The 21057-nt window shown below is 41.8% G+C and overlaps 1 pseudogene; it reads right to left on the minus strand.

The window, feature by feature from the left end:
- Nucleotides 1–7519: 7519 nt before the first annotated feature.
- LOC128511923 (uncharacterized) lies at nt 7520–15090 on the minus strand (annotated as a pseudogene).
- Between the last annotated feature and the right edge of the window lie 5967 nt (nt 15091–21057).

The raw sequence follows: 21057 nt of genomic DNA on the forward strand, positions 1-21057 counted from the left end.
TCAGAGAGTCAGAGAATAGCTGAAAGGCTAGTCAAGTTATATGTGGTTATATACATTTACTCATGCTATGACTATTAGGTATAATGCAATGCAGCTTTGGCTTTGTTCACTCAGAGCTAAACCACAGTGTGGTTTCACACCTTCAGTACCTTTGTTCCCATCAGCTGCTGGAGAACTTCTTCTGCATATTTTTAGTTTGTTAGCTGGTAACGTGTTTTTTTTTTTTTTTTTACTTAGACTCTGAATTACTTCAAATAATTCCATCTTTAAAAAAAAAAACTTGAATAGTATGACTTTAGAAAAAATAAATAAATAACATTTTACAATGTAAAAGAATGTTTGAAATTCTTGTTTTTTGAAAATCTAACAATAAAATATTTTTTTTTCTATCTATATATCTAACTACAGTGGTGTGAAAAACTATTTGCCCCCTTCCTGATTTTTTATTCTTTTGCATGTTTGTCACACTTAAATGTTTCTGCTCATCAAAAACCATTAACTATTAGTCAAAGATAACATAATTGAACACAAAATGCAGTTTTTAAATGAAGGTTTACATTATTAAGGGAAAAAAAACTCCAAATCTACATGGCCCTGTGTGAAAAAGTGATTGCCCCCCTTGTTAAAAAATAACTTAACTGTGGTTTATCACACCTAAGTTCAATTTCTCTAGTCACCCCCAGGCCTGATTACTGCCACACCTGTTTCAATCAAGAAATCACTTCAATAGGAGCTACCTGACACAGAGAAGTAGACCAAAAGCACCTCAAAAGCTAGACATCATGCGAAGATCCAAAGAAATTCAGGAACAAATTCAATTCAATTCAATTTATTCAATTCAATTTTTATTTGTATAGCGCTTTTAGCAATTTTCATTGCCGCAAAGCAGCTTTACACAGTCAAAAGAATTGTATGAAATGTGAATTTGTATGAATCAAAATGGTCAGTTTGTCCCTGGTGAGCAAGCCGAGGGCGACAGTGGCAAGGAAAAACTCCCTGAGATGGTTATAGGAAGAAACCTTGAGAGGAACCAGACTCAACAGGGAACCCATCCTCATTTGGGTGAAACAGAAAGCAGTAAATGATCTGCATTTATACAGTGTGTAGGGTGGGAGGCAGTTCAGCTACAGTATAATAGCTGATGTTAATTGATGTTAATATGGAGTCCAGGTAGTTATTGAAGACCCAGGTAGACTTGTAAGAAGTTCCAGTCATGAACTATCGAACTGTCAAGTCCCCAGAGAAACAGTTGCCAACACCAGTCAAGGCCAGAACTATTTTCTAGGTAGAGAATGAGAACAAAAGTAATTGAGATCTATCAGTCTGGTAAAGGTTATAAAGCCATTTTTAAAGCTTTGGGACTCCAGCGAACCACAGTGAGAGCCATTATCCACAAATGGCAAAAACATGGAACAGTGGTGAACCTTCCCAGGAGTGGCCGGCCGACCAAAATTACCCCAAGAGCGCAGAGACAACTCATCCGAGAGGCCACAAAAGACCCCAGGACAACATCTAAAGAACTGCAGGCCTCACTTGCCTCAATTAAGGTCAGTGTTATGGTCACGACTCCATCATAAGATAGAGACAGGGCAAAAATGGCCTGCATGGCAGATTTCCAAGGCGCAAACCACTTTTAAGCAAAAAGAACATTAAGGCTCGTCTCAATTTTGCTAAAAAAACATCTCAATGTTTGCCAAAACTTTTGGGAAAATACCTTGTGGACCGACGAGACAAAAGTTTAACTTTTTGGAAGGTGCATGTCCCATTACATCTGGCGTAAAAGTAACACAGCATTTCAGAAAAAGAACATCATACCAACAGTAAAATATGGTGATGGTAGTGTGATGGTCTGGGGTTGTTTTGCTGCTTCAGGACCTGGAAGGCTTGCTGTGATAGATGGAACCATCAATTCTACTGTCTACCAAAAAATCCTGAAGGAGAATGTCCGGCCATCTGTTCGTCAACTCAAGCTGAAGCAATCTTGGGTGCTGCAGCAGGACAATGACCCAAAACACACCAGCAAATCCACCTCTGAATGGCTGAAGAAAAACAAAATGAAGACTTTGGAGTGGCCTAGTCAAAGTCCTGACCTGAATCCTATTGAGATGTTGTGGCATGACCTTAAAAAAGCGGTTCATGCTAGAAAACCCTTAAATAAAGCTGAATTACAACAATTCTGCAAAGATGAGTGGGTCGAAATTCCTCCAGAGCGCTGTAAAAGACTCGTTGCAAGTTATCGCAAACGCTTGATTGCAGTTATTGCTGCTAAGGGTGGCCCAACCAGTTATTAGGTTCAGGGGGCAAATACTTTTTCACACAGGGCCATGTAGGTTTGGATTTTTTTTCTCCCTAAATAATAAAAACCATCATTTAAAAACTGCATTTTGTGTTTACTTGTGTTATCTTTGACTAATAGTTAAATGTGTTTGATGATCAGAAACATTTAAGTGTGACAAACATGCAAAAGTATAAGAAATCAATTCAATTCAATTCAATTCAATTTTATTTGTATAGCGCTTTTAGCAATTTTCATTGCCGCAAAGCAGCTTTACATAGTCAAAAGAATTATTTAGGTTTGTATGAAATGTGAATTTGTATGAATCAAAATGGTCAGTTTGTCCCTGGTGAGCAAGCCGAGGGCGACAGTGGCAAGGAAAAACTCCCTGAGATGGTAAGAGGAAGAAACCTTGAGAGGAACCAGACTCAACAGGGAACCCATCCTCATTTGGGTGAAACAAAAAGCAGTAAATGATCTGCATTTATACAGTGTGTAGGGTGGGAGGCAGTTCAGCTATAATAGCTGATGTTAACTGATGTTAATATGGAGTCCAGGTAGTTATTGAAGACCCAGGTAGACTTGTAAGAAGTTCCAGTCATGAACTATCGAACTGTCAAGTCCCCAGAGAAACAGTTGCCAACACCAGTCAAGGCCAGAACCATTTTCTAGGTAGAGAGAATCATTCCCAGACACCAGACGCATCCCAGAGAGACACACGGGGCATCCATGTGACGAGATCTTCAGCCAGAAGCAGGGCACCAGGATGGGTCAGACAGGTCCGGAGGGCAGAGGAAGTCTGGATCACTGGCAGCTCAGGAACGACATGTGTAGCTCGACAGAGAGAGAGAGAAAGAGTGAAAGGGGGGGACAGGAGGAGAGAGGAAAAAGAAAGAGGGGGGGAAAGAGAAGAAGAGGAGAGATGGCAGTTAGGTCTGGTCACAGTCACACAATGTATAATGTGAATGTATATTAACTATAGAGTGCAAGCAGAGACTCCGGCAGGACTAACTATGACAGCATAACTAAAAGGGAGAGCCAGAAGGAAACACAAACATGAGGGCTTCCTGACATGTAAAGCAAACAATCACCTCACCGTCAGCAAACCTGAGTAATCAATGAGAGTGAGGAAGACAGCATCCAAACATACCAGTTCACCATAATACTCTACGTCCATGAGTCCCCCAGATCTGCTCCTTTACCTATGGCAAATCTATTTATAAAAATGCTCGGCTAAATAAATAGGTTTTTAGCCTGGACTTAAACACTGAGACTGTGTCTGAGTCCCGAACACTATTTGGAAGACTATTCCATAACTTTGGGGCTTTGTAAGAAAAAGCTCTGCCCCCAGCTGTATTTTTCATAATACGCAAATCAGGAAGGGGGCAAATAGTTTTTCACACCACTGTATGTGTAAGGTATTATAATATTGTAAGGCAATATAATCTAATAAGAAGATTCATGTGCCCTGAAAACAGCCCCCTCACTGTGCTTTCTGATGCCTCATGTAGTAACACCTTCTATATCCTGTATCCAGATGAATGTACTGTACACATCCATATGATGCTTGTCTGCTAGAACCCTTTTGTTTAATCAGGAGAATGTAAATGTATTTCCTCTCTTCTGTCTGTCTCCGGGTCCCCCTATGACCGACCTTAAATGTGTTCTCTTTGCTGAGAATAAACAGAGATCTTCAGACATGATGCCTGTGTGTGTGTGTTTGACTCTCCTGAACCGGTAAGTGTATCAAGGTGCAGCGGACACAACATGAAATAACTCTTTTTCTCTTAGCTTAAAACTTATTTCAGACACACTTTTATTCCTTTTTAAACCTAACAGTATCTAGAACAATAGTGGAGATTTCAAAACAATAAAAGTTTACATAGGACATTAGGTAATTAAGGGTCAACGATAGCAACTACTATCAGTTGTTATTTTAAGACGCAGCTGTTCTGAAACAGTTCTTGCAAGAACAGTATTGTGTCAAGTGCATTTGCAAAACCCATCAAGTTCCAAGCTGAAACTGACTCTCATTAAGAACTTCCCAGGAAAGCGACCCAAAACTTACCTCTGCTGCAGAGGAGAAGTTCATTTAGAGTCACCAGCTTCAGAAATCACCAATTAACAACCAGCACCTCAGATTAGAGCCGTTATAAAAGCTTTACAGATCATAAGTAGAAGATACATCTCAATATCAACAGTTCAAAGGAGATTCAGCCTTGTTTTAAAGTGTAGAAAGTAACATTTAGCATTTTTTTAAATGATAGATTCTCACACATTCTGTACACACAGCAACACCTTATATTAAGCACCAAGATGTAGGACATTAATAAATATCTGTGACCTGTAACATCATCGTGAGATTGGAGAATCTTTTTAGAATTATTCTTATTTCTTCCCAAGTTGTTTGTCTAACTCATCAGTTATTATGTCCATAAAGAGCTGGGATGTTGCATGAAATAAAGCTCTACTTGGACACAGGCCCCTCATCACAAAATTCACACTTTTTTTTTCTTGAGTCTCTGATGCAGGTATGAGATGTGCTATTGTGTGTTACAGACTTCCTGCGCTCAGACACTGCCACTGAAACCATCTCACAATAATAAAAATAATATAAACATTTTTAGGACAAAGGACATTTTAACTGAAGTCTCATATCATGGATTGAGTCAGCAGTTTAAAGTGAAGTGTACACTCATTCATTCAAACTCTAGAAACTGTTACTCATGAAAACCCCAGGAGAGTTTCTATACTAAATAAACCAGCCTTAAAAGCTGAAATATAATTTGACCCACTATAGCCTCTGCACACTTTGCTCTGAAATCAAGATAGGTTAGATAGGTTAACTTATTTATCACCAACTACAGCCAGGTCTTCTCTTAGTCTCATCTTTCATTCTCTTACTGCTTCTCCGAGTCTTTGCCTTATCTAAAGTATTTCATAATAACTGCTAGTTGGTACTGAGTGTGTGTTTCTTTCTCCATTGTAAGGCTGTGTAAGCCACTTGTTTTAGCATCTGTGTGGTTAACACTTTTGCACTTGGTTTCTCCAAGCATCTGCAAAAAACAAAAGATCAGTATTGTCTCATTATGGTAACCATGTCCACGTAACTTTTATAAATAAGAGGTGACGACAACAAACATGAGTCAATGTTCTATAAAGTAGTAATTGTTTGCAAAACCAGAGCTTATTCCTGACCAGATACAAGATCCAAAGATATTAATCCTTATTTCATTAAACCTCACTGTTTATACAAAAATATCTGAACTGGACCTATTGTTTTAAAAAGAAATAAAGTGCAACAGTGTGCAAATTTGACCTTGATGACCATTAAAGAGAATTACAAGCAAAATATTATTTTATATGTTATTATATTATTTTTTTCAGAAACAATCATTTCACCAGCTAAGAGTTTTAAAACATAAACCTCATCCTGTCCATGTTGTATTTATAATAATTAATAGACCTGTGAACTCCAGCTAGAACTGCTGTTAAACAAACTTTAATGAACAGCACTGTGGTATAAATGTCCATAAATGCAACTGTCGGGATGAACATAAGCTGTAGCTTGATGTATATTATAATACTAAAATGTAAAACAGGATGTTCATCAGTAACGACAGAACACAAGGGTTAAAACATAACATTCGTCTTTTAAAACGAGTCACCTGACCACAAATGTTTTACGCTGAGTCAACATCTTTCTTCTAGTCTTATATTTGTTATAATCAGTATAACCCATACCATCCACCTAATAAACCTTTTATTATGTGGATGTTCCTTATTAAGACTGATAAACTAACAAATACAGAATTCTGTCCAATATATTTTTGGCCAAACTGTGGTTTAAAGTAAAGTTCGAATTATCAAACACCTACAGTGCCACTTTTCCTCCAACTAAATGTGTGTAACAAGAAGAAAAAGACAATAAAAGAGTCTCAGTCGAAAGGATAAGATCATCATTACTAATCAAGCAGCACATAAATGTAACAATAATAAAAACCAGAGTGTGTTTGCGTGTGTGGCTGTTACACACGTCCATGCTATGACTGTTGCAATGCAAACTCTGCGGTTATTCTAACAACTGCAATTTTTTTTTCACCCTGAGCTACACTACCATGTGGTTTACACCTTTAGCATATTCTTTAGAGTGAACCATTAGAGGGGCCTTTTTTCTGCATGTTTTTTCAGACCCCAGCTAATGTTTTACTTTTGCATGAATTATTCGGAATATTTGAATATTTAAGGTTGCACAAGCCAGTGTAGTCTTAGTGTTGGCCCAAACCAGAATAAATGAGGAGAGTTGCATTAGGAAGAGCATCTGGGTTAACAATGACCAAATCAGAATCCGTTGGTCAGCAGGTTACCTGTGGATATTGGGCTACTGTTGACTAAAGAATGAAGAAAAAGAGAGAAGGCAGGTCCCGAGTGAGAGTGAAATGAGGGTAAATGCTTAGAGGTTAACATAGGAACTACTGGTAAAGGGAGAGAGCTAACTGATATGATGGAGCAGAGAAAGGTAGATATACTGTATGTACAAGAGACCAAGTGAAAGAGAAGCAAGGCTAAGAACATTGGAGGTGGTTTCTACCTGCTTTACTATGGTGCAGATAATAAGAAAAATGATAAAGGCCTAAAACTGAGGCAAGAGTTTGCAAAGAGTGTAGAGGAAGTGAGACGAGTCTGACAGAGTGATGAATGTGAAACTGGAAGTTAAAGGGGTAATGATAAATGTCATCAGTACATACACTCCACAGGTGGGATGTTATGTGAAGGAGAAAAAAGATTTCTGGAGTGATTTCTGAAGTGGTAGCGAGTGTCCCCAAAGACAAAAGACTGGTGACTGAGCTGACCTTAAAGGTCATGTAGGAGAGGGGAACAGAGGTGATGAGGAGGTGATGGGTAGGAATGGGGTCTGTGGGAAGAATGTAGAAAGACAGATTTGTAGATTTACTATTTGTCATGACATCAGAACAGAGACAGGAAGATAGGGAAACTTGGTGGTGGAATGAGGACATACAGGAAAATATCAAGAGAAAGAGGCTTGCAAAAAAGAATTGTGATAAAGTGGAAAGGCGGTTGGTGACATTTCATGGGAGGCATGGAACTGTTTAGGAGAGATAGCAGTGAAGTTGATTATTAGATTATTTAACAAGATTTTAAAGTAAGAGGATGCCTAATGAGTGGAGGATGAAGTTAGATAAGAGTCCCCATGGACTATGATGTCTGCAAATGGTATTGTGATCAGTAGCGAGAGTAGGGAGCAAGTTGGGGTGATTCTAGAGAGGTCTAGGGATGCACAGGAGAAAAGAGGCATGACGATCAATAGGAGAAAGACAGAGTACATGTGGTTAAATGAGAGAGAAAGTGTGGGGGACAGGTGCAGTTGTAAGGAGTAGAGGTAGAGAAGTTTCAATATTTAGGGTCAATTGTACAAAGCAATGGGGAGTGTGTTAGTAAAATGGCAGGCAGTGTGGAATGGGTGGAGAACAGTAGTAGGAGTGACCTGTGACAGAAATGGTTGGTCAAGAATAAAAGGAATAAGGTTTACAAAGTTTAGCATGAATAAGCATTATTATTTTAAGTGCTTTAGTATTTTGTGATGAAGAGTTACAGTTAGTTATTTGTACACTGGAGGGAAGGCTGAATGTTTGCCAATAAGCTGACTGCACCTCTTCTTTCTCAGGAGACAGAAGAGATTTGGCATGAGCCTCCGCATCCTCAGGACCTTTTACCGCTGTGCCATCGAGAGCATCCTCACTGGATCTATCACGACCTGGTACGGCAACAGCACCGCCTACAACCGCAAAGCTATGCAGTGAGTGGTGCGGTGTTCCGAGAGGATAATTGGAGGTGAGCTTCCCTCCCTCCAGGACATCTACAGGATTCGGTGCCTGAGGAAAGCGAGGAGGATTGTCAAAGATTCCAGTCACCCCAGTCACAACCTATTCAAACTACTTCCGTCAGACAGGAGGTACGGCAGTATCCGGTCCCGAACCAGCAGCTTCTTCCCCCAGGCCATCAGTCTTCATTGACACTACATAGTCTTCATAGACATGACTTATTACTATGCATATTTATTCTTATAATTGTACACCACTATTGCTTGTGTAGCTTGCACAAAAGAATTTCACTCACATGTACTGTACAAGTGTACCAGTACAGTGACAGTAAAAGTGATTTAATTAATGGTTTACATATTACAAATTACATGAGACAATAAAATAAACAATATGAAAATAAATATGTTGTATATGAAAAAATATAAATATTAATTATTTTTTCATATACAACATGAATACTTTTATATTGTTTATTTTATAATAAAATTAGTTTCATCTAATTTTTCATCATATACAATATTTATTTTTATTATATATAAACGTTTATTTGCATATTTATGACGAAGCCCTAAAAAAATTAATGTGCCGCAAAATAAACATTATACAAAAATTATACAAGTATTAATGGTCTTGACGTGCTCTTTAACCAATCAGATGTGGGACGTTCTTCGTACGTAGCTAACTCAGTTAGCTGGATTTGATTGTTGTGGATTTGTCCTGATCTTGGATTTTTTCGTTCTTTAATGCGCTTCTCGCATTTGCTGTCATAGCAACATGTCTGTAAGCTTAAACCTGCTCGGTAGCAGGTTTATTTCATGTAAACAGGATTTAGGCTGCGCTCCTGGCGGGTTATGATTGGTTGAAATGGCGAGGTCACATCTGATTGGGTAAAGAGCACGACTGACGCGGGCTGACTCACGTGGAAAAAGAAAAGTATCTTGCATATATATATATGCCCCCCTGCCATAGATCCCCCCCCCCCCCCACGCTCACACATAATCGCTATCAAATATTATATTGGAACATAAATTCACATGTTTATTATTATCAAATATGATATTACTATTATAATGAAGCCTAGGCACGAAGCGGACAGCCGAAAAGATCATTAATACAAATGTTTGTATAATAATAATAATAATAATAATAATTTTTATTTATTTATTATTTTTATTTTATTTAGCCTTTCCAGAGCTCAAGGACACTTTACAATGAGAAAGGAGAGGAATTTTTTTTTTTTTTATGTTTATTTAATGTTTATTTTGTAACACATTTAGTTTTCAGTAGTTTGTATATAATATAATATAATAAATATTTTTATAATGAAAAACCTAAAATAAAACAATATAAAAGTATACATGTTGTATTTTAAATAATGTATATATTTTTTTTTTATATAAAACATTTATTTTCATATTGTTTATTTTATTTTATTGTCTCATGTAATTTGTAATTTGTAAACCATTAACCTATGGATTTATGTTCTAATATAATATTTGATAGCAATTATGTAGGGGGGGGCAATCCATGGCAGGGGGGCATTTCAGCGCATAACACGTGTTACAAAAAAGATTTAGCCGCTCTTTTTCCATTTCGTCAACCAATCGAAGGGGTTGTGATCAGTGTTTCTACAGTCGATCTATCGCCTTTTAAACCAACGCATAAACACGCAATAATCCTAGACAATACTAATCATCAACAACAGGTGAACCAAATTAGCCAGATCGTAATTAGCACAATGATCTCATCTTAGATGTGTCAATTCATCCCGGATGTGTCAAGTGACGTATGAAGAACGGACCCCAGGACTAATGTAAACGTAGCAATCCTGCTGAACACAAACGCAAGAAGACTCAGAGGAAACCATGACAAGTGTTTTGCTTAATGACTGAAAGAACAAAAACACCAGGCAGCATGTGATATTAGAGAAGAAAAGCTTTTTTAATTAAAGAATTGAATATATAAAGCATAAATTTGTGCATTTATAGCACAGAAAAAAGTTTGCATTGCTTGATAAATGAATAATGAAGATGACAGATTTTAATGCTGATGTCCATAAAATAATTAAGTTTAAAGATTTCATTGATGGAATTTCATAAAATATGTATTTCAAAAGTCAATGATGTACAGTATGTGTTGTTTATTGATTGCATCATATTTTATTCATGTCCACAGAGAATACTTAAATCATATGTCGGGTTATTATAGAATACAAATGTTCATTTTCTTCACTCATAACGCTAATCTCAGTGAAACCAATAAAACTCTCTTGATATCACGATCCAGCGTTATGAGTCACACTTGCTAGTGTGAGTTTTAACATGTTTTGTTATGATCTAATATTATATATACAATAGAGAAACAAAATCTTATAAAGGCAATTAATTTTTTTTTTTACTTTTTACTCAACTGCACCAGACATTTGGTAATCAGTATATTGTAAATTCATCAGCATTCATCAGGTGATCTAGGAAGTGTTCCGTTCTTATAATGCACCGGGTAACCATGTGAACATCCTATTGTAATGCATAGAGAATTCGTATAACCAGCATATGTATCTTTTGCTTTTAAAAAAATAGTCACGCACACGGTTACCATCTCCCTGGCACACATTCATAACCCTAGTGGCTGTGGCCCGGTGGTTCAGGAGGCAGTGCAGCGCAACAGCAAAACCAGATCATCTCCATGATGGTGTCTGTGGAGTAAGAAACAAACAAATTACACACACCAAGTGATGAGCTTACAGGATTTTTAGGTGAGAGCATCAGTAATTGTCCACTCAGAGAATTGGCTTGTCATTCATTTATTTTAATCCTTGGTTGGTGGTTTCGGCCATGTTGTTTGTGTGTGGTTAGATGTGTGTTCTATTGATTCGTGTGTGACCTGTTGAATGTGCTGTTCATGTTATTTCGTGCTGTGCTGAATAAATTACTCCCAGCCATTTGCATTGGGCAGCAAGGAAGCTCACTCGTCTCTCCAAGTTCCTTCTTAGCAGTGAAAAACGCTACATTTGGTGTCAGAAGTGGGATGAAGAGTAATGGGTTAGAGCGCACCCCGGAGGTGCCGTGGAGCTAGCCGCCGACTTCGTGGGCTGGCCCCCGGCTGGTCCCTGGGCGTTGGAAAACCTCCGGGCTGATGAGCGGAAGGACTGGGCGAAGCTGTGGGAGTCGCTCCACTTCCGGTTCGGCGCCAGTGACCATAAGGAGGCCGCGTGCGAGGAGCTAGCAGTTAGGCCTCGATCCAGCCTTCAAGATTTCGCGACAACACCGAGGCCAGGGACCGCCGGACTACCGCTGCAATGTTCTCAGGCCTGAGGACAGCGTACCCCAGCAGCCGTTAAACTAGCTCCGGGGGGCGCCAAGGGAAAGCCGCCTTCCACCGCCGTCTTTGTTTTCCTAACTGCTGGATTTAACTTCTGGTCGGAACATGTAGGAAATCGTGCGGGGGTCTACGCGGACTATGGCCTGGACAACGTTTCGCTACGGGCGCTCACAGACACCGGCTCTACAGTTTTGCTGCTGCGTTGGGGATTATTGGAACAAGGCGAGCGCGGTTGTATGCTGGGGTAGCCCAGCCTTGAACATTCGCACCGTGTCGGGGAGGTATCTGGAGATACCAGCCTGTCGAGTAGGTGCAATCATTCTTTCTCATCCATTATTTGTGGCAGACATCGAGGATGATTGTATCTTGGGGTTGGACATTTTGGAAAGGTGGGGTGCGGTACTGAATTTTGCTGACGAAACTTTGCATGGTAACTTCGGGTTAGCCAGGTTGTTAGTGCCCAAAGCGCAGCCGGACGTGTTAGTAGCACGCACCAGGGGGGCGGAACTTCCGGTGGACGAGCCATGTAAACATCCGGTAGCAGACCGACCGAGAATAATGGCCGAGCTTATGCAGCGTAGCAGTGTGGGTGTAGGTGCATGTTATTCACAAGTTCTGAGGCGTGTCTTTAGTTACACAGTGTCACTGACGACATCAGACGTTTCGTTGATTTCTTTGTCTCTTGTTTATTTTCAACATCCAAAACAACGGTTGTTACAGTTTCTTGCATAAATCCACTGTAGTCACGACAAGTCGCTTGCTGTGTTCTGTAGCTTTGATAGATTACAGTTACAACAACTTATTTTACTGTATTCCTTTTAGCTTACTGTCTCACGGTCAAAAGCTTGTGTGCTCCACACCTTTCTGTATCCTTCCGTGTCTTAACAACAACTACAACTAACGTGCGTGATAGACATGGAACTGCATAACTGTGGGATGATGTCACAGAACAACCCATGAAGTGATGTCACAATACAAATTATATTTATGATACTTAATGCTTAATGCTTAACTAATGAACTGAAATAAGATAAACATAACAACAAATCACAAGAATGAAATATGGCCCTTACATTTCCAGCCCCTAATTGACAGGCAGGAAGACTGACAATTACACACATTTTTTGTTTTGTTGTTTTTTCTTTTTTTTACAATTGGGCCACAACATTTACTATTGGATTAAAATTTGAATTAACTTTCTTAACACTTTAGAATTAACTTTCTTAACACTTTAAACATTTTTTAACGGTTTAACTTAAGGTATTCATATTGCTGCGTACCAAATGAAAGGAACATGACTACTTTATAAGGTAATTAACAGTCCATTTCACATATCAGGCACAGCTTATCGATGGGTCTTTCCAGGGTACTGGTTTTAGTTTTGACCAGTACACGTCTCACAAGTCCTTTTTTATCAGGAAACACTTTCGTGATCCGTCCGACGACCCATGAATTTCTTGGAGAAGACTCATCAATTATTAGAACTACGTCTCCAATCGAGAGGTTTTTTCTCACCTGAGACCATTTTTGGCGCTCCTGAAGCAAGGGCAAGTATTCACGCACCCATCGCTTCCAGAATAGGTCGGCAAGATACTGAATTTGCTTCCACTTGCGACGTGCGTAAGTGTCCTCTTTTTTGAAAAGACCAGGAGGCAAGTTTGGCTGTTTTTTCATCAGCAGCAGGTGGTTAGGTGTCAGGGGCTCCAGGTCTGTGGGATCGTCTGTAGCGGTGGTAAGGGGACGGTCATTTATTATAGCTTCCACCTCACACAGGAATGTGTGCAAGCTCTCATCGTTTAGTGTTTGTTCTTTTAGTACAGACCTCAAGATTTTTTTAACTGATCTTATCTGCCTTTCCCATATTCCACCGAAGTGAGACCCAGCAGGAGGATTAAATATCCATTGTATCCCCTTTTGCATGAGGACGCCTTCAATTTTTGACTGATTCCACTGTTGGATAGCTTTACGCAATTCAGTCTCAGCACCTATAAAGTTTGTTCCATTATCACTTCTCATAACTGACACCTGGCCTCTTCTGCACATGAAGCGTCGAATAGCATTTAAGCAGGAGTCTGTATCTAATGACTGCGCGACTTCAATGTGCACGGCTCTTGTTGTCAGACAAGTAAACAATACGCCATATCTTTTAACATTACTTTTACCCCGTTTGACCTCGAAGGGTCCAAAATAGTCTACCCCTACGTTAGTGAACGGTGGGTGATCTGGTGTTATTCTATCGCGTGGCAGTTTTGACATTTTTTGTTCACTATTCTTCGCTCTGATCTTTCTGCATGTCACACAACTGGACAGAAACTTTCTCACAAGGGAATTTGCTGTCGGAATCCAGTATTTCTGCCGCAATTTTGAAAGCATGTAATTCCTTCCACAATGTCCGACCTGTTCGTGAGTGTTTCTTAAGATTAGGGTTGTAATGTGTGAGTCTTTGGGTATAATGACAGGGTGTTTTGCATGCTCAGGCATTGCAGACCTACCAAGACGTCCTCCAACTCTTAGCACTCCATCCTGCAGTACTGGATCTAGTTTGGAGAGACAACTGTTTCCTTTTACGGAAGCATTACCCTTTTGTAACATGGAAATTTCGTCTTTGAATTTTTGGTTTTGAACGAACTTAATGACTTCGTTTTCTGCCCTTGTTAAGTCCTTAATTGTTAGAGACTTATGGTTTTCTGTTATTGAGTTGTTTGCCTGTCCCTTAATCCTTTTTGTTCTCTGTTTAAGCATATCTTTAACGCAAAGAATCCAGGCAACGGATCTTTTTAACTTATACCAGTCAGAGTGATAGTTAATCAGTTTACTCACGGCATCTGTGCTCTCTGTAGTTTTTACGAGATTCGCTGAGGCTGAGTGTTTAATCTCAATGTCATCCTCTTTCGTCGACAGATCGTGAATGTTTTCAGGCCATTTACTCTCTGGTGTTTTAAGAAAGGGAGGACCATGGATCCAATTGTTGTTTTTCATGAATTTTTCACAGGAAACTCCTCTGGAAGCAGCGTCAGCTGGATTTTTCGAAGTGTTGACGTACCTCCACTGCTGTGGCTTGGTTGACTCTCGTATGATGGAGATTCTGTTAGCAACAAAGGTTTTAAAGCGAAGTTTTTCATTAACAATGTATCTCAAAACAGTTGTGCTGTCGGTCCAAAACACAGAGTGCAGCAGTTCTATTTCCAGTTGACTTTTCAACATTTTGTCGTTGTTTACGGCGACCACTGCCGCTGTCAATTCCATTCGGGGGATAGTAGTTTGTTTCAAGGGCGCTACGCGAGAATTCCCCATCATGAATGCACAGTGTGTAAGTCCATCAGCATTTACTAACCTAATATACGAGACAACTCCATATCCCATTTCACTTGCATCTGAGAAGTGGTGAAGTTGTGCTGTAGTTGTGACTCCAAAGTCAACTGGTTTTACGCATCTTGCTACACTAAACTCAGACAATTGATGCAACTCGTGTAGCCAGGCCCTCTATTGTTTTATAAATTGTTCAGGAATGTCATCGTCCCAAGCGAGTCTCTCTTTACATAACTGCTGCATTAAGATCTTAGCTGGCAGTATGACTGGTGCAAGGAAGCCTAAGGGGTCATAAATTGAACTAGTGACTGACAAGATTCCTCTTCTAGTCACAGGCCGCTCTTTTAAACTAATCTTGAACTTGAGCGTGTCTGAATCAATACACCACAGCACCCCTAGAGCCCTCTCAACAGGGAGTGCGTCTTTACTCAAGTCTAAGTCCCTTATGTCTTTAATTCTCTCACCCTCAGGGATGGAAGCTAGCAATGTACGACTATTACTTGCCCACTTGGTGAGGTGAAACCCTCCACTTGCGCACAGTTTGGTGAGATTACTATATAGCGCAACTGCTTGACTATGACTAGAGACAGACTTCAAGCAGTCGTCTACATAAAAGTTTTTAAGTACTGTGTTGACTGCCTCGGCAGATGCATTGCTGCGGTTTTCTTCTGCTGTTTTCCTAAGGGCGAAGTTAGCTACACTTGGAGATGATTTTGCACCAAACAAATGAACAACCATTTTATACTCAACCAAGTCCTGACTCATGTCTCCATTCGGCCACCACAGGAAACGCAACAAGTCTGTGTCCTTTTCCGGAACTCTGACCTGATAGTACATGGCTTCCACATCTGCCATCATGGCAACTTCTTCTTGTCTAAAGCGTGCGAGCACCCCAATAAGTGAGTTTGTCAGGTCGGGTCCCTGCAGAAGCTCGCTATTTAATGATATTCCCTGATAGCTGGCAGCACAGTCAAAGACTACCCTTAGGTTTTCTTTTGAGGATGGTACACACCGTGGTGAGGTATGTACCACACTTGCCCGTCTTGTCGACTTAGGTGGGGTGTGGGGACCTTGACTGCGTGACCCTTTTCAAACATGTCATTCATGAAGTTTAGATACTCTTTGTGAAAGGAGCGGTTATGCTTAAACTTCCGTTTGAGGTTCAGTGCGCGCTGCATGGCTGCGCTTCGGTTATTGGGCATTTGAATAGCTGCTTTCTTAAATGGGAGACCGATGTAGAAGTGATTATCGGTAAATTGCAGGGAGTTAGTTACAGAGTCTAAAAACTGATAGTCCTCTTGTGACAACTCAGCTTTGTCATCACAGTTCCGTTCAGGAAAATCATGGTTGTACTGTTGTATCAGCATTTGTTCTACACTTTCGATGGAGACTCTGTTGACTGCAACGCTCACTTGCTCATTGTCACATGTGCCTTCCTCGACCGACTCTCGAAGAGGTCCATTTATGGTCCATCCGAGAGCAGTCTTTACTGCCTATGGCCCATTGTGCCTGCTGTTAATCACTCGCCATGGTTCTAGGAGCCTGTGCTCTTTGTTACCTATGAGAATTTCAACTCCAGCATTAATGTAAGGCAGTTTTACTTCGCTGAGGTATGGCCACTTATCAATGTCGTGCTGTTGTGGAATATTTTCCACTGAGACTGGGATACTCTTTTGTGTGAACACTTTGGGGAGTTCAACAAAGGTGTTTTCTTCCAGACTGCTAACCTCTAGGTCAGTAAGCACGTAACTTTCTACTTGTTTCCTCGCGTTCATGGTGCTTAACATGATGTCAATTTTTTTACCTTGTACGTTTAATCGCCTTGCTAATGACTCTGTACAAAAGGTAGCAGAGCTACCTGGGTCCATAAAGGCATATACTTCTACTGTCTTGTTGCCTTTTTTGGACTTTATTTTAACAGGTACTATGGAGAGAATACAGTCATCTCCAGCCCCGATACACGCACTCGTTTCGTGACTCGCTGTAACAGGCAATGTTTGAACTGGTTCGGTTTCGTCAGCCTTTGCGATCGCTTGAGCTGTGTCTTTTGCTGCAATGTGTAGCATGCGAGGATGTTTCTTTGAGCACAACTGACAGGTAATTTTCTTCGTGCAGTCTTTGCTTAAATGTCCTTTTACTAAACAGCCAAAGCAGAATCCATTCTTTTTTAGAAAGTCCAATTTGACCTTGTATGTCTCATTGTTAAACTTGTGGCATTCGTCTAGGGTGTGATCTTGCTCACAGGATGCACAAGGTTTAGTGAAGGCACTAATAACTAATGCACCACTACTCTTTACTGTGATTGAGTCTCTATGATTTTTACCAACCTGTTTTACGCCGGTCGCAAAGCTGCTGCCCCTCTTTTCTTCAATTTTTTGCTTGAATCCTGGAGAGGATTTGCTGCTGTGTTTTTTACCACTAGTCGAAACGTTCAGGTCTCCAAAGAGTGGGTTGGACATTACCTTTGCTTCTCGTTCTACGAATTTCATCAGCTGCACGAACTTAGCTCTTTCCTGATTGCACTCCTCGTACTTGTATACGTGGCTTCTCCATTTTTCACGCAATTTGTAGGGCAGTTTTGAGGCAACACCTCTCAAGTTGGTAGCATTGTCTAGCTCATCCATGTAATCGATGCTTGACATGGTATTGTAACATTCTACTAGGAACAGGGAGAAAGTTTTTAGCGACTTTCCGTCCTCTGACTTTATTTCCGGCCAGTTGAGTGCCTTTTGCATTAGCGTTGTAGCGATTATTTGTCTATTTCCGAAATTGTCATGTAACAGTTTCATAGCCTCTGCGTAGCCACGATGTTCTGGCATGAGCAGGCAGCTTCTCACTAGGTCCTTAGGCTGTCCTTCAGTATACTGCTCGAGAAAGAACAGCCTTTCATGATTGCTATCAGTGTTGGTTTCGATGGCATGTTTAAAGGCTCTTACGAAGGACGTGAACTCAAGAGGGTCACCATAGAATGGAGGAACGTTGCGCGGAGGTAAGGAATGTTGCCTCTGACTCTTTGCAAACATTTCTGTAAGATCTGCCTGAAGTGGCATCCTACCCTGAGGCTCCACTATGTCAGTGTTGTAAAGTAAGTGTTCGTTACCTTGGGTGGGCCGTTCCATTAGGGTGCTTGACATTATGGGTTTGGCACTCACTGGCATGCTTAAGTGGGTTGCTCGGAGGCGTGATGGCAGCTCGAGGTATTCCGTTGCCGAACTGTGGTTGCAGTGGTCGTTTTGCTCTGGTTCCGGGGGGCGTGCACCACTCGTTTCGACGACCACGCTCCGTCTGGCAGGATGTTGTTTTTTGCGGTTCTGGTAAGAATTTAGTTCAGCATCGGCCATTGCAAGCGCCGTTTCCATTTCCAGCCTTTCCTTTTGTGCCTTTAATTGTGCTTGTTTAGCCTTTAGTTGTGCTTTCAATTGCTCTTTCTCAATCTTTAATTGTGCTTCCTCCAGCTCCAGCGCCTGCCGATCTCTCAAAGTTGCTGCTTTAGCCAGCAAAGCTGCTCTGTTGGCTTCTGCCTTTTTTAGTCGAGTTTCGGATGCTGCTGACGTTAAGGACCTCTTGGATGCCGCTGACGTTACGCTTCCATGCCTTTGGGGGGCGGGCGTCTTACGCTCCGCCATTGACACACTGTCGTTTGGCAAAACTCCATCGTCAACTGTTTGAGACAACTTAAAGCGATTACTAGTGTCCGCGATCCACGACTCCACTCTTACCATGAATTCTGTGCAGCGCATTAATCTAGGGTGATACCAGTGCTGCTGATCGGTTTCACGCTCTTCGTCCTTTGCGCACGATCGCACTGTTACGTTACTTTCAATAAAGTCATTTAGCAGCGCTTTGTATTGGCGGCGCTTGGCTTTAACGTCATGAAAATTACAAGCATTGTCCATAAGCGCCTCTAGTTCATTGTATAATACAGTCAACTGACTCCACTTGCCTTCTCTGGCGCTCTTCAGTTCGTCGAGCACCATCACCTGCTCAGATTCGGCGATAGCGGCGTTGTCCTCGCCGTGTGACATGGTGAAGTTTAAGGCAGGCAAGTCCTTTTCTCGCTTTCGGTTTCGGTTGATGCGCGTTTTTGAAGTCGCACGCGCGCTCTTCACAATCTTAAATCACTTATCTTCATTTCTGCGACGGAGACAAGCTTTTGACTTTAATGTAGGTGCATGTTATTCACAAGTTCTGACGCGTGTTTTTAGTTACACAGTGTCACTGACGACATCAGACGTTTCGTTGATTTCTTTGTCTCTTGTTTATTTTCAACATCCAAAACAACGGTTGTTACAGTTTCTTGCATAAATCCACTGTAGTCACGACAAGTCGCTTGCTGTGTTCTGTAGCTTCGATAGATTACAGTTACAACAACTTATTTTACTGTATTCCTTTTAGCTTACTGTCTCACGGTCAAAAGCTTGTGTGCTCCACACCTTTCTGTATCCTTCCGTGTCTTAACAACAACTACAACTAACGTGCGTGATAGACATGGAACTGCATAACTGTGGGATGATGTCACAGAACAACCCATAAAGTGATGTCACAATACAAATTATATTTATGATACTTAATGCTTAATGCTTAACTAATAAACTAAAATAAGATAAACAAACAACAAATCACAAGAATGAAATATGGCCCTTACAGTGGGGTTAAGTCAGACACAGACCGACACTGTGAAGTCCCTTTTGCACGAGTTCGCGGACATTTTCGAGGTAGATGAGCGCGAGTGCACTCATACCAATTTGGTGCAGCACACGATCGATACGGGTAACGCAGCTCCTGTTCAGCTGTGTGAGATGGCCGACTCGGGCGTCATAGAGCCAGCGTCTGGACCGTGGTCTTCACCGGTTGTGCTTGTGCGTAAAAAGGGCGAATCGTGGCGGTTTTTTTGTGTTGACTACCGGCGGTTAAACGAGGTGACACGCAAAGATTCTCATCCGTTACCGCGAATAGATGATGCGCTGGAACACGTTGCGGGCTCGGCGTGGTTTAGCTCGTTGGATCTGCGTAGCGGGTACTGGCAAGTAGAGCTCGCCCCGGAAGCACGACCTAAAACCGCGTTCTCGATCGGGCAAGGGCTATGGCAATTTCGACGCGGCTCTTAAACATTTTAGGCCATATTTATAAGGGCAATCCTTTTTGCTGCGTACCGATCATGCTTCGCTAGTGTGGCTGCTTAGTTTTAAAGAGCCCAAGGGGCAGTTAGCGCGCTGGCTTAAGTGGTTGCAGGACTATGATTTTACCGTTCAGCACGAGCAGGAAAATTGCATGCTAACGCCAATGCTCTATTCCGCCGGCCGTGCAGCAACGAGCGTTGTCGGTACTGCGAGCGGGTGGAAGAGCGCGTTGGTAGTTGCGACGTCGAACAGAACATTCTCCCTGCGCAGTCCTCCGGAGCCCCCGTTGGTAATCAGCCGTCCGAGCCGGCGTGCAGCCAAGTTACTGCATCTTCTAAACCACCGGCTGTAGTCATTTCGCCTGTGCCACAGCTGGACTGTGATCAGCTAATTGCCCGCTGGGTTAAAGCGGGCCGGAGACCGAATTATACCGCAGTCACTCACCTGGGCCTAGAGGTAAAAGCTCTCCACTCATACTTTAACCGACTAGCGTTGCGGGAGGGTTTACTCTACCACCACTGGGAACGGCCGTGCGGCGCTGGCGAATATTTTCAGCTGCTGGTGCCACGGACTCTGCGGGCACTTATGGAGCGTATGGGCCGATCGCGGGAACCGGTATGTGCTGGTGGCCATGGACTATTTCACCAAGTGGCCAAAGCGCTTTCACCACGGCTCGAGTGGTGGTGGATGAGTTGTTCAGCCAATTCGGCACCCCAGAGCAGTTACACAGCGATCAGGGGCGTAACTTCGAGGCGGAGGTGTTTGCGGCGGGGTGCGAGCGCCTCGGGGTGAAAAAAACCCGCACCACGCCCCTCCATCCGCAAAGTTACGGCCTTGTGGAACGTTTCAATCGAACGCTCACCACCCAACTCGCCGTGCTTACCAGCGCTGAGGGCTCTCAATGCATATGCTACAGGTTTCCAGTCTGTGTCTTTCTGTCACTGCAGAAGCACAGCCCCCATGCCATAGGAAGATAAATCAGCGGAGACAAGCATTTCAGCATTTGGGACATACAATGCAAGACCAGGAGATGTTGTCAGTTCTTCCTTGTGTGGCGGGGCGTTAGCACTAAAGATCCGATTACGCCACCCTGGGACTCACCCCAAGGACAAAAAGATTTAAACCACTCAATTTAGAGGTCAAGCACACAAGTTTGACTACTTCACAGCAGGCAGGAGACGTGGATGAG

Source organism: Clarias gariepinus, chromosome 24, assembly GCF_024256425.1.
Source record: "Clarias gariepinus isolate MV-2021 ecotype Netherlands chromosome 24, CGAR_prim_01v2, whole genome shotgun sequence".
NCBI classification, from domain to species: Eukaryota; Metazoa; Chordata; class Actinopteri; order Siluriformes; family Clariidae; genus Clarias; species Clarias gariepinus.